The following is a 14,425-nucleotide window of genomic DNA, read 5'->3' on the forward strand; positions in this document are numbered from 1 at the left end:
TTCCTTAAAATGTATTAAGAATAATAACTAATCACATATTTTTTTTCTGAAATTAATCGCAATTAATCACGATTAACCCCACCTACATTAAAGTTTTTTAAATATACTTTTATATTGCAATAATTTTACAACATCTTTTTTTCATCTTTACTGAAAGCGAGCATCACTGATACCAATGCTACTAACATCTCTACTAAAAGCTATCACCACCTAAAACAAAACCACTAATACCAATACTAATAATTTCTCTATTAATTGTTTTCCCCCCCTAATATTTAATATTTGACTATAGCCATTCAACATCACAGTATAACTGAGAGGTGTCAATTTTAACATTTATTAGACTAAGGCCCGGTTTCACAGACAGGGATTAGACTAAACCTGGATTAGGCCACAGTTAAATTGAGACATTTAAGTTAGTCTTTATTAACAAGCCTTAGAAAATACACATTACTGGTGGTGCATCTTGAGACAAAACAAAAGGCACTGATATATTTTAAGATCAGTCCCAATGCAAGTTTCTTCTCGGTTAAAAAACAGCTCAGATTTACACTTTAGTCTGGTACTAGGCTTAAAACCTAATCTTTGTAAACCAGGGGTAAAAAAATAACAACGTCTAATTTAAGTGAACTTAAAGCAATCTTCACATAAAACCACTATATTAAATGTCATATTTACCTCTGCCCTTCAGCAAGTAGGAAATATACAGAAATTAAATAAAGTTATCAAACACTAAATCCTAAATTAAATATAGATGAATCCTTAAAGCTACAAAAGTTATTGATTTCATCTTTTTTTTTTTCTTTTGTTCTTTGATTAACAGAAGGCATCACAGCAGCTGGGTTATTAGGGATTATTTGCGCTGCTTATTACTTTTACAGAGCTGTCGGTGCTGAAGGTGAAACGGATCTGACATAAAAGTTCGTAGTTGGGCTACAGCACGCCGCCATATTTGTGCATGGAATTGAAGAGCATGCTCCATTAAAGCACACAAATTAAAATCACTCACAACGAACACAGCATAATGGCTGACGGGATATGACAATTTGTTTTTACTGACATATGACCTGACAAAATCTCACCTGACCGCAGTTCACACTGCTGTTCTACTGAAGCTCCTTGTCATACCTGCACTGTTTCCGCTCATTTGACTAGCGCCTGGTGCTGAGGCAAGTGGAGTGTGCAATCTGAAAGGTCTCCCATTTGAACTGCTCGTAAAAATCGCTCTGATTCTAAATAAATGCCATTCTTATCAAGAAAACGAGAGACAGAAGCAGCAGTTGTGAGTGGGTTGGCCAAGTCTAGCCCTGCTGCGTTATGTTTGTGAGTAAATGCTACCATTCAAAAGTTTTCAAAACTAAATGTATACTTTTATGCTTGAGTAGCAAGGATACGTAAATTGCTCAAAGTAAAAAAATACTATGTACAAAAACATTAAGCAGCACAACTGTTTTCAACATTAATAATAAGAAATATATCTTACACACCAAAATCAGTTTGTGAAGGATCACGTGACACTGAAGACCAGCCAAACCTTGACCCTTTGGTTTGACACTGTGTGTACAATACAGTTTTATTATGTTGGTTAGGACAAAGTACATACACACGATGTTATCAGAAACTTTAATTGGTTACTCTTCGTATTTATGTTCAGTGCTTTAATTGCTACTCATCGTGTTAATGTCTATCTGTCAGGGTCTAAAGCATGGCGGCACCTTGCGTAGCTCCAGCAGTCCCCGTGGAGCACGAACCCGTTCCCCCGTCCCGTGGCCGAACAGGCGACCGAGACGATCGGAGTCCGGCAAAACACGGGGAAGACCAAGGGATGAGAAAAAGAGAGTACCAAAGGACACGGTTAAAGCTGTTCATTCAGAAACTCTATGCCTAAATCATCATCAATATTCACGTCCTGTGAAGATTGACACCTGAATTAGTCGGAGCCGGTAAGTAAATGTGCATAATGCATAATGAATGTTATAACCCCTGTTGTCTGATACGTGTGCCTTTGTACAGGCGCTGGCTCTATCAGATAGTCCCAGGGCACAGCAGCGGGCAGCGGCGGCGTCTCTACAGTGCCGTGCCTGGCCGTGTGTTTGTGGCCCACCCCGCTCGCACTTCGGCCCAGGGAGACCGCGAGATCAGCTTCAACAAGGGGGAGACAAAGTCAAAAGGTGAATGGGTGGTGCGTGTGTCCCTGTGTCGATGGTGCGTTGTGTGAGAAGTGTGTGTTCCAGCAACAGTGCCATTAAATGTTTGTTTGTTTCTGGTATGTTTTTCACAGGTGTGGATAAACGTTGTCTGTGTTATGTATTTCTGGTGATATGTGTTGGTATGGTCAGGATACTGTCTGTTTGCGAGCGTGTCAACGTGCATTCTATTGTTTTGTATGTGTTTGTTTAATTCTAGAGCTCCATCCACTCTGTTTACATGCGGTCACCATACTAGCTTGCATACTATGCATGTTTTCTTTAAGCGAAATTAGTCAACTCAAAGTGATAGTTGATTTGCATGTGATTTGTGATTAAATGTTTTTTTTGTTTTGTACTTGAAAATTGTGCTATGGAGTGTGTATCAGGGGCGTCATGCACCTATAAGGTTTTCTAAGGTGTAACCAGGTGCCAGTCCTAGCTGTGTTTGGGGTGCCATAAAAGGAGTACGATCATACCAAGGAAACAGAAGGAAAAACAGTTTTGATGGTTCATTATATACGTGGGTGCATGGGGACCGCACATGCAAAAAAACTGAACTGTCATGCCCGCCTGAGAAATGTATTTCTAACTTTCTCTTCATTAAAGCACCCTGAAAAAAAGTTGGGAACCTAAAATATAAAAGACGTGTAATTCTACATCCACTTTGGTGGCTAAAAAAACCATGGGTGCTGGTCATGGCGCAGCTCTGCGTCTCTATATCTGTGGTTTTTGTGACTATGCACGATTTCATGTTGTACTGCTCGCACACCCCCTGTGGTCTCTCTCTTCTTATTCTCTTCAGTGTTGAGTGTTGGGTGAAGGCGGCTACTGTGAGGGGACAGTTCGCGGCTGCGACGGGATGGTTTCCCCTCTGACTGCGTTGGAGGACGGTGTTCTCTACCGCAGCCTGTGGAGTCCCGTTCAGGTGAGACTCCTCAGTAACGCACACGACATTCCACACACGTTTTGTTGCATCAAAGACATCCAGGCTACACTCAGGATCGGTCATTCTTTGTGATAGTCCCCAGATGTACCGGGTGTAGGACAGTCAAGACTGCCCACAGCGTCTCTGTGATGTTGTGATGTCAGACTTGGAGAGGGAGAGCAGCTATGATGAACTAATTAATAGTTTACAGTACTAACTGGAGTGTGAGAGAGGACCCGATTGATGCCATTTCACCGCTGGCTAAACTCACCGTGGTTTGGGCCACCGCGCTCTGTCAGAGCGGGAAACTTCAAGTTTGGACATGTATTTTTGTCATGCTGTTAATTGCACCCTCACACCAACCTCATGTGGCTGCGGTTGTGTATGCGTCTTTCAAGAGAGGCCGCAGTGAGAGAGCCAAGCGACTATTCCGACATTACCAACGAGTTGGATCCTATGATAGCTTTGACGCACCCAGGTAAGAACACTTCAAATTTTTGGATGTGCATTGCTGATATGTAGATGTCGATATGTTGTAATGAAGGACTTCCCTGCTGAGAAGGCCAGTTTAAGAGTTTATGCGGGTTTGTTGCTGATTTAGGTTTAGTGGACCAGTGTAAAAGACTCACTAACAGTGTGTAAAATACAAAAATACATGCATACAATGCTAAAATTTAATTCAAAGGGAAATCTAGTTAAGTAAAGCATCTAAAATGCTGGTCTTTTTCAAGTTGCATTCTTCCCGTATAGATTTGTTTCTCACAAATGTTTGCGTTATTTATCATCTACTTGCGTCGTCTTGTGGGTTTAGACTGAGTTTTGTTCAGCAACGTGCGAGTTTTCGGGTCTGTTCTTCTGAAGTGCTGCCGTTGGCAGTGACTCACCTGAGGAGGCCCTTGGCGTCCTTTTCTAGCACTGCTGTGAATGTGAGTGTATAGGACCTGATGGGTATGTAGACAGAGATGGCAGCGTGTGATTCATGCATCTCAGTACGTTTTGGCAGCCTGTGAAGCTGGTTTTGGAAGTCAGAATCATGCGAGTCTGTTATGTTAAATTAATTTTTCCTATTAAACAGCTGAGACTGACGCTGAAGAAACGGGACACTGAAATTGTGAACTACAGTACTTTACATTTAGTTCATCTGTCATTATAAGTGGATAAAGTGTGGCATTGCGATTCAAGCTTTATATTTCATTCTAAGAGTTAGTGTTCTAAGTGTTAACACTTCATGGAGACTTTTCCACTGCGTGGTAATGACTCGGCAACGGCTCAGTACAGTTGTTTGCATTTCCATTTGCCGTTTAGTATCGCTTTAGAGTGGACGGGGATTATTCACATGATCGTTATAGTTGCACCGCCTCTACTGCCCTGACTCCCTACAAAAAAAATCATTCTGCGTCGCCAACCATCAAGCTCTAGTTGGATCTGCTCCTCTGCCATCAAGGGATGAGGAAGGTCTGTACTTCCTCAACAAATAACGAAACAGCCACTTTTTTGGTTGTATTCAAAACAAATTTGCGTTCAATCCTTTGCTGGCTGTGCCTGATTTAAATCTTAGCCATTCTGTGGTGTGTTCGTGTCACAAGAGTTCAGTGATGCAGGTAAGTGACGATTCTCTCCGGCCAATCCGTGGGATCAGCAGAGTTTACACGTCACGTTTTTGGGTTAAACAGTACGATTCACTTGGAACCACTCAACCGATGGTGGTACTAAAAAAAAGTACCAGGTACCAGGTACTGTTACCCAGTGGAAAAACCCCCCAAAAAGTGAAACCGTACTGTGCCGTACCATGCAGTGGAAAATCGCCATAAGTGCAGTGTAGTGTTCAAAGGGATAGTTCACCCAAACGTATCCCTTTAAACACTGTGCATTTCCCTCTGCGTTGTAAACCAAGTCACAGCACATCCTGTGTTCGACATCAGAATGCCGCTCCTGCGTCAGCAGGATCACACGCGATACGTTGTGGTACTCTCATTGAATGCCGTTGGAGACTGATCCAGAAGAGGGGAAGAAAACGCTGAATATAATAACTTGTTATTTTTGTTTTCTTTTGCACACAAACAACGTAAACTCATAGCCCATCAAACACACCGGCAGTTGAACCACTGATGTCACATTGGACTATTTTAACGGATGTCCTTACTACATTTCTGAGAGCTATAAAACATTTTCAGTTGCTGTGAAGATTCAGAAAACAACTTAGAAATTTCATCTAAAATAAACTTAATTTGTGTTCTGAGATGAACCGTAAGAAAGGTCCTTACAGCGTCTGGAACAACCATAAGGCCAAGTAATAGATGACAGAATTTTTTATTTTTGGCTGGTGAACGATAGGTTTTAAAAGCTCAGTGTGGTAACCAGAAGGTTGTAGAAATGATTTTCCACTAAAAAAAAAAAAAAAAAAAAAAAAAAAAAGGTTCCTTAAAAGAAAGTTTATTTGAGTTATTTTTATTTCATTAAGATTGCTTCATATGGAGTTTATACTTTTTAATTTTTAAGTCTTGTAAGTATTTTTTAAAGTTGTTTCAGCAATAAAAACTCTTTAATATTTCTATAATAATATGTTACGATTCATTCTAAGACCTGGACAGTTTGTTAACAAATGATTGTAAAGAACGAGGATTTATATTTAATTTGCCTGTAATTTTTTTTTTTTTTTAATAGTAATATATTTTTATAAAGGGCAAGTGCCGATTCAGTTATGTTTTGGCAAAATATGTTTGCATTCCAATATGATGGCTTTGCAATGTTGGAATGTTTGGTCTCAGGAAACATGTACTTATGAACGTTTAGTGGACCATGGAGCTTATGGTAAAGTTAAAGAAGTTCAGCTTTCAAAAACCATGTCTTTTCCGCTGTATTTTTTATTCCCCTGCTCGGCGTCTACATTTCTAACATGGCAAAACCACGGTTTCTTGTGTGGATGGTCCCTAAGTCAATCAGTAATCTACTTCGTAGGATGGTTCACATAAAATGGTCAGTGTCAGCCCAGGGCCGTTTGTAAGGGGCTGGGGGAATGACGGGGAGAGTATGAAGCTACTCTCATGGTGAGCCTACGTCACCTGGCCTTGCGGGGAACCGGGGGGACTAAAAAATATTCGTCCCAGCCCCTTGGAAGTTAACTGACACACACATGAAATGAAATACTTTGTGCAAGACTGGAATATCTGTAGTTGGTGGCCATGGGTAATTCAACTCTCTCTCTCAGTCTGTCTAAAAGTCTTGGAGGTGTGTTGGAAATTAACCACTGCTGTGCTCTATTCATTAGCCCCACAGTAAACATAAGCTGAACATGTGATGTCATTCTGTCCCAGTCACAGAGAGAGCTCAGCTCACCTCATCCCAGCAGCTGCAAGGGACAACACAAATACAAGCCTAGCAAAATTATTTACATACAAATATACACATACTAAATCCATAGTTTTTTCAGATCTCATGTCACACTAGATTACTCCCCACATGTAGAAATACACTAAACAGGACACACAGACGCAACTTCTTACGTGTTTTAAGTTTGTAATTGTTTTTTTCCCCCTCTATTTTGGCTGTCACCCCCTAGTTCCTGCTCCGTACTCCCTTGCACTCCGCCTCGCATTCTTTTAATTCCTCCCATTTGACTAACCCCCTGCACTCTTTCATTTCTTCCATCCGCCTCCCACTCCTGGTGGTGACTCCATATGGAAGTCATAATATGAAAGGGCACTAAAGAGGAAGGGAAAGAGAGAGAGAGAAAGAGAGGGAGGAATCACATGGATCATACATAGACAGATGGATGCTTAAGCATTTTTCAAAGCTACTGACATACCCAGAGGGGGAAAAAAACCAAAAACTTTTTGGCACCGTACCCTAAGGTCTTTACTATAGTGTGTGAAACATGTTAGTGTACGAAAATATAAATTAGTAGTAGTCACCAGAGATAATTTTTGCTATATTTTTTTTTTACGAGTGGGTGCAGAACACTGGATTCATTTATCTTAAGTGAGAGTTGCAAAACTAAAGTAAACTGTAACCGTGTCGCACCCAAAAATTCTTCATGCAGTGGACTGCCAGTAAAACTGATCAAAATTTAGGACCAAAAATTATTCAGACACTTTGGAGCTGCCCACATGTTTAGGAGTGCTTTTTCTTTGGTTGCTTTGTACGACTGCTTTTAAACTAAAGACCAAGACAAAATTAAGCATTGCTTGGTAATTGTTTGACCCTAAATTGGTATTATCTAACTGGGTACTTAGATTTCACAGCTGACAAGCTAGTTCAGCTTAATTTATTACATACCTTTCTAGCAAAGTTATCAGGCATTCTCAAGATAAATTTGTTCTGTCAGGATTCTTGTCATATTGTTCTCGTCATACGAGTTTCTAAACTTATAACTGAAATTAAAACTGTAAATAATGTTAGAAAATGTTCCAAGGTGTCTGAATAATTTTCGGTTTGACTGTATGTTCTGTGTATGTGTATATATATATTTATGTGTGTGTGATTTCAAAATTTCGACCCATACTAATACATTTAATACATTTTTGAGCTCTATATGATTGTAAGTTTTAATGTATTATGAAAGAACATCAAAAAAACAATTGTTATTTTTTATTTGTATGTATATTAACCTAGATCAAAATGCGATTAAAAACATTCTCATCAAACTGTCTCTGTTCTTCCTCCATCCTCTCTCAGCAATTCCGTTCTAACCCAGCCCCCACTTTTCCAGGAACCCCACACATCACTCACGTCATTTCTGGCATAAACCTCACCACACCTCCCTCATTGTCATTCACCTCGCCGGAGTCATTTTTAATAGCAGCTTCCTCTCTCCACATCGTCCTTCTATGGCTCCGTGTCTTCATTCGGTCTGTCGCGAGCTCAGCTGTGCTCATAATTCCAGCGTCCCTGTCCCTGAAGCGCCCTGCGGCACTCGCTTTTCCCTTCCCACGCACGGCTTGATCTTTTTATGGACAGTGATCTGAGTTACATGCGAGTCAAGGGCCGGTACAGTATAGTTTCAGGGAAAAGTTCACTGAAACGAGTATGCTCGAAAACGGCTGCGCAGTCACTTACGTACAGAAAAACGTTTCCAGAAAAGTTGTCTGGCATCTATACCAGAATCTGGGAAATATTGCCAACCAATACATTACGTATAATGTACAGGGCACACATACGCCTTCTGCCAATATTCCACACTTCCCTTAAACCACTCTCTTCCTACTGATTCTCCCTCTCTTGCTGCTCCGACTCTTCACTCTTTCTCTCCTCCTCTCTGCGAAACTGCTCTCTTCATCACACACATGCTCCTGAATGAACAGCGGTGTGGTGTAGTTTCTACCATGCTGGAGGACAGAAAGAGTGGGAGAGATGCTGAAAGAGGAGAGAATAAGAGCAGCTAGATTATCAGATCCAGCAATGCAGTATGAGAGCGAAGGAGGCAGAGAGGGGAGGCATGGAGGGAAGGAGCGAGGAACCAAACATCGACATCCAACGAAAGAGGGCTTTGACAGAGATGATGTGATGTTCTTACTTTCTCTCCCCTTTTGCTCTCTCTTCCTCTTCTTGTACTTCATGTCTTTCGCTTCCCAGTTCTCTCATCCCTGAACTTCTTCACCAGTGATAGATTGGCGATCTCAGCTACTCGCAGTTTCCCATATCTTTTCCGATTCCCTTTCGCTCGCTATCCTCCTTCAGTTCATAGGGTTCTGCTTTGTTTACAGACAGTTGTTAAAGGAGAGTGAGGTGACAGAAGGTTACGGGGGGAGGTCTGTCTCTATCTTCTTGTGCATGCGTTGTCTGGGTGGGTAAATTTAAGTGTACTTGTTTTTAAAAGGGAATAGATCATCCCTGAAGTGATAAAACTGATCATCATTTTGTTCCAAGAACACTGCTATGAAGTTTAGGCTGATGAGCCAAGCTGCTTGCTTCTTTATACATTTAAAGGATTGGAGACTCTATACACGTAAATTGCTATTTCTACCCGATAAAAATTACTTTTGTTGCTTAAACAAAATGTATGTATTTTGGTTGATTCAGTGATACTTTAATATCGTACTGTTGACCTAAAAACAAGTTCATTTAAATCAGTTAATGTTTTGTTCCCAGTGTAGAGGCGGTGGTTCTCAAATAGCAGCGGCAAAATCTCTCAAGGCGGGCCTGAAAGTACTTGTATGACCTTAAAATCATCATTTAATTTAGGACAAAACAAGCATTAAAATAAACCAAAAACAACTAATATCAAGAAACACGCCATTTTCATTTGTCCCCATAACTTTGTTTGTTTCTTTGACGAAGAAAAATGGTTTAAACAGTCCTTGAAAAAAACTGCATAAATAGGAGTAGTTTAATATGGGGAAAAAAGTGTAAATGAATACATCTCATTTAAATTAATAAAATCTTAAAAGTCTGTGGACATTTTATATAATGAATATACAATGTTTGTTAGCTTGTGGCAAGCTCTCTAAAATTTGTATTGGGTCGAAAATTCACGAGTAAAAAAAAAAATTGTTGTGTGTGTATATCTTATATATATCTATTCTTACTGTATCTATCTATCTATCTATCTATTCTATCTATATATATATATATATATATATATATATATATATTTAGATAGATAGATAGATAGACTCGAATATATCTCTCTATATATATATATATAAATAAATATATATATATATATATATATATATACATACATACAGGTGCATCTCAATAAAATTGTAAATGTCATGGAAAGAAGTTAATTTATTTTCAGTAAAATTTCCAACTCAAAATTGTAAAACAGGTGTATTAAATTAACTCAGTGAACACAGGCTGAAGTAGTTTAAGTCTTTGGTTCTTTGATATTGTGATGATTTTGGCTCTACATTTAGCAGGGGCTGTCAAGCTCCAGAAATGGGACACCAAATACACCAAATCAAATTAGTCTTCACAACTAGTGCAAAACTAGTGACTATTTCATTTGACATATGAAAAGATTTGTGTGACAAAGCATTCACATGATTCAAATTCAAAGTCGTGATTTACTGAAAATCTAGTAGTTCTAATCGTGGTCACTTTTATGGTTATGGAAAAATACAGCTTGGACATTTTGTGTTCCACAGAAGACAAAAACTCATATTAAAGTAAGTAAATGATGAAAGGGATTGTCATTTTGGGTAGAACACTATCCTTTAAGGGTAAGGCAGCATGATTTTTAGGGGGTTTTTAGCCTCTACTCAAGGTCATTGCAGAACCTAAGGGACAGTGTCGGCCATAAGAACTATGATAATAAGAGAAGACAGGAAAAAAAAACCAAGGGCAGAGAGGGACCAGAGTGTGATAGTGATGGGAGGACAAGCAGAGGACGAGGGAAAGAACAAACGGTCAGGTTGTGGACAGAAGGCAGAAGAGGAAGCAGATGGGGTGTGGAAGTGTATACATCTGCCACGGCCCACAGACAGTGAACAACAGACAAACAGGTTCAGAGGAGGATGAAAAATACACCATTTTCACAGACAAGTGCAATACCCATCGTACACTTTAAAGGCAGTAAGAAGTGGTAGTGAGATTGTTCATGTATCTTTTCTGTCCTGATAGCTTACACAAACGACAGTCAGGTGTGTAAGTAAACAGATCCACTTGGCTCTGTCCAGTGGCTAGTGAGATTTATATTAATCACTCTCGCTCTTAGTGCTTGTGTGTGACCGTGATTACGTCAACCAAGCGCACCAATGGTACACATACTTGTAGATGTGCATGGCTAATGTCCACTGACCCATGGTCTGCTTATTAGTCTGATTAATATGCAGAGACTCTGGACCATTACAGACATTGAGCTAATTAACTTCACCAATTACTTTTTGACAGTTAATTTATTTTATGTAATTATGTAAATTATTTTATTCAATTATTAATTATAAATCAGTCATACTTAACTCTGCAGAAAATACTTATTGTGTTATTTTATGCATTTTAAAATTAACGTCTTAATTAGACAATATTACTTTAAATTCTTGAAGGTTTTACAGTAGCTGTTGTTATTAATGTTTTTAAATAAATTTTGGAACATAACTATTACTATGAAGTTTATTACAGTAGTTTTTAAAGACCCCACAAGGTGTGTGGCCATTAGTTTCTTAAAAAAAAAAACATGTCTAAACCATCCAAGGTGTATTTTTATCCAAGAATAATATGGTCTTTGTCTTTTTTCAAACTGAATAGGAAAATGTTTTTATCTAGAAAAAGTATAATCCAATTAATAATTACAGTACAAATGTGTTTGAAAGGTATTATTTAAGAACTGGTTTCAAAGCAAGAGACAAGGGTAATGACTAGGACAAAGAAAAGCTTACAGGTGATATTTTGACAAGTATATTTTGCTTTTCCATAAAAATACTATAGTAACACTAAAACGACACATACGAAATATATGAAGTTTATACTGTAGCGAAATGTAACGCTACCATTCCAAAGTATGTAGTCCAGTAAGATTTTTTTTTATTAGATATTATTATTTTAAGAAATTAAATTCAGCAAAGATGCATTAAATTGATCAAACGTCCGCAGTAAAGACATTTATAATTTTACAAATAAATTGCGTTTCAAATAAAGCCATGGTTTCTAGCCAGAAATAATTGAGTAAAAGTTTAGCATGTGAGGTCTATTCAATCTTCAGAGGTTTTGCTGCAAATTCATTTTTAATATGGCTAATACTTAAACAATATTTATGGTAGTGTTTGTTACATGAGTCGGTAAACTCACACTTCTGCTGTCTTGGCTATTGTTTTGTATTTACAAAATTACAAAAATCAGACATCACAGTCCCTCAGACTGCTGTATCTTGTGTCAGTCGGGTTAATGCGATGAATCTGGAGATTGTGAATCAGGTGTGACCACGAGCAACAGCATTGAAAATAGAAATTAAAAAAAACCACATGTTCATTCAGTAGCTGTGATATTGATGATGTAATAGGCGGATGGTGGTTCAGAGCATTAGTGCTCTACGGCTACCCGACCAGGAGCAACACTAGAGGTGCTCTATCTCTCTCGTTCTTTCCCTGTCTCTCTACCTCTCAAGGCTGCTGCCAGTTTTTATGAATGGGGAAAACAGTGACTGAGTGGAGGCGGTGTGATAGAAACATCCGCTCTGTTTAACTCACATGGCTGCTTGAAGAAGAGAGGGAAGAGGCAGATGTGTACATGAGAGGGGAGGAGTAAAGAGAGACAGATGAGTGTGTGACCGTTATCTTGCCTAGTGAAACTGGTGCTTGGTATTTTAATTGCACATTGCCCAATGGTTTTTGATCTCTCCTATACCGCAGCAGGTGTCTCGTGTCATTACTTGCCATTAACCATAATGCTATCTAAATATGCACGAGATATGGAATGCTTATGCGACCCTTACGGTCGCGCTGTGAGGCTTTTTAAGCAATCTCCATGCCATGGAGTGCTGTTGCATTTGGAGCTGCTGTGACGTGTTAAACAGTTCAAATACTGTACCAACATGTCTCAAGACACCCCTGCGATTTGTTCCTAGCTTTATTAAAATGCTGAAATGCTTCCTGTTCGCGTGAACAGCACTCTATCCAGCATACGGTTACATTCAATTCATGCATTAACTAATCAACAAGTAAACTAAAACTAAGTCCTGCCTCAAAGCCCCCCATTCGCTCTCTCTCTCTCCCTCTCTCCCTTCCCATCCACAGTGCATTCATTTCTCCCTTCTTTTCATGCTACAAACCATGTCGTCAAACCACATTCTCTCTCTCTTCCTTACCTACTATCTCGCCCTCCCTCCCTCTCTTTCTCCTTGCACATCATTTCGCTCTCCCTCATCCTCTGTCCCCAGATCACAGTGAACCATCAAGCTCTCTCTCTATCTCTCTCTCTGCAACTATCTCTCCTATCGTCTTAAGTATGAAAAGGGTTGGAGAGAGCTGGGCTATCGTTCTCACTCACTCTCTCGTCTCTCCTCTCCTCCTCTCACCTCCCCTCACACTGGCTCTCGTTTGCTGTTCTCTGGCTGGAAGAGGAGCAGCAATAGGAGGAGGAGGTGGAGGAGGAGGAGGAGGGGGGGGAAATGGGCGGATGGAGGATGCGGAGAGGAGGATCTCTCCTCTCCCTCTCCCTATCGTCGTCCTGGCCATCGCTAGGCCCTATGAATCGCAGCGTCTGGGTTCATTTACAGGTACTGGGCTGTTTTCATGTTTTTCCTCACTTGGGATGGTAGGGAGGGAGTGGAGGTGGGCTAGAGAGGAGCGGCCGCATGTGTGCAAGGAACGAGCCGGGATGTGATGGAGTGGATCGACAGGCAGGGATGTGTTGCAATGCACGTGGGTGTCATAGTGTGTTGGGACGTGTGCGTGGTCTATGTGCGTGGGAAGAGTGAGCACTCGATTCGTGGGCATTAGCCTAGGGTATAGAAGACATCTGCACCAGCTGCATGCATGCAGTGTGTGTGTGCGCTCGTGTCTGTGTGTGAATCGCAGCTTCTGTCTCTCTGTTAACGGCCGGAGAATACAATGTCTGCCTCCAGCCAGATTACACCGCTGCTCTGATGGACAGGAATGCTAAACCAGTGTGTGTTTCTGGGGCGTGCGGGCAGCAAAGTAGCGTGTGTGTGGGACGGACGAAGAGAATGTGCTGGGCTCTATTAGTGCTGATTTAGAGGAGTTCCTTAACTGGAAAGGGTTGATGCTGTTGGGTTCTTCTGTTCAGGGTAGTGTGTGTGATCATAAACACCTATGTGTGATTTGCATGTGTATACATTAAGAAATTAAGAAATGATCACTCAGGAGGGGACCGTGTGCGCTGGGTTCTTGTAAAACCCCTGACTGCTTGTATTGTGGAGTCGTGTTAGGTTTGATGTGCGTGATGACCTAGTTACAGTGTCACCGATTGGCATTTTTTTTTTTTTTTGTGCACCTTATGGTATCAATGTGTTGGTCTTATTAGCACCGGGAACCTCTCTGTTATTAAGTTGGACAAATACAACCTTGGTGTGTTACGGTCCTGCAATGTGGCTGGGGTTGGTTTGTCACTCTTAAGATTGTGTAACGTCTTAATAGTTTGTACGTTGAGATTGCGTGAGTCTTCACCGTATGTACAGTAGTTGACGGATGTGGGCTACTGTCACTAAAACTGTCTGTGTCAACTTCTAGGACGAACCTAATGCCCAACAAATGTCAGAGAGAAGAGAGACGGGGGGACGGACGAGAAGTGTGTGGCAGAGAGGTTTTTCGGCGGGGTGTGTGAGATATCTGTAACTTTAAAAAGGGCCAGTGCCAACTTAAAAGCGAGCACCATCAGCTTTCTGCAACATCAATTCATTCCTGGCTTGTTTTCG

General features: G+C 40.4%; 1 pseudogene; it reads left to right on the forward strand.

The window, feature by feature from the left end:
• Positions 1 to 14,425, forward strand: part of LOC122136801 — a 105,128-nt pseudogene that overhangs the window by 70,080 nt on the left and 20,623 nt on the right.

The sequence above is a fragment of the Cyprinus carpio genome, chromosome B3 (genome assembly GCF_018340385.1).
Source record: "Cyprinus carpio isolate SPL01 chromosome B3, ASM1834038v1, whole genome shotgun sequence".
Lineage (NCBI taxonomy): Eukaryota > Metazoa > Chordata > Actinopteri > Cypriniformes > Cyprinidae > Cyprinus > Cyprinus carpio.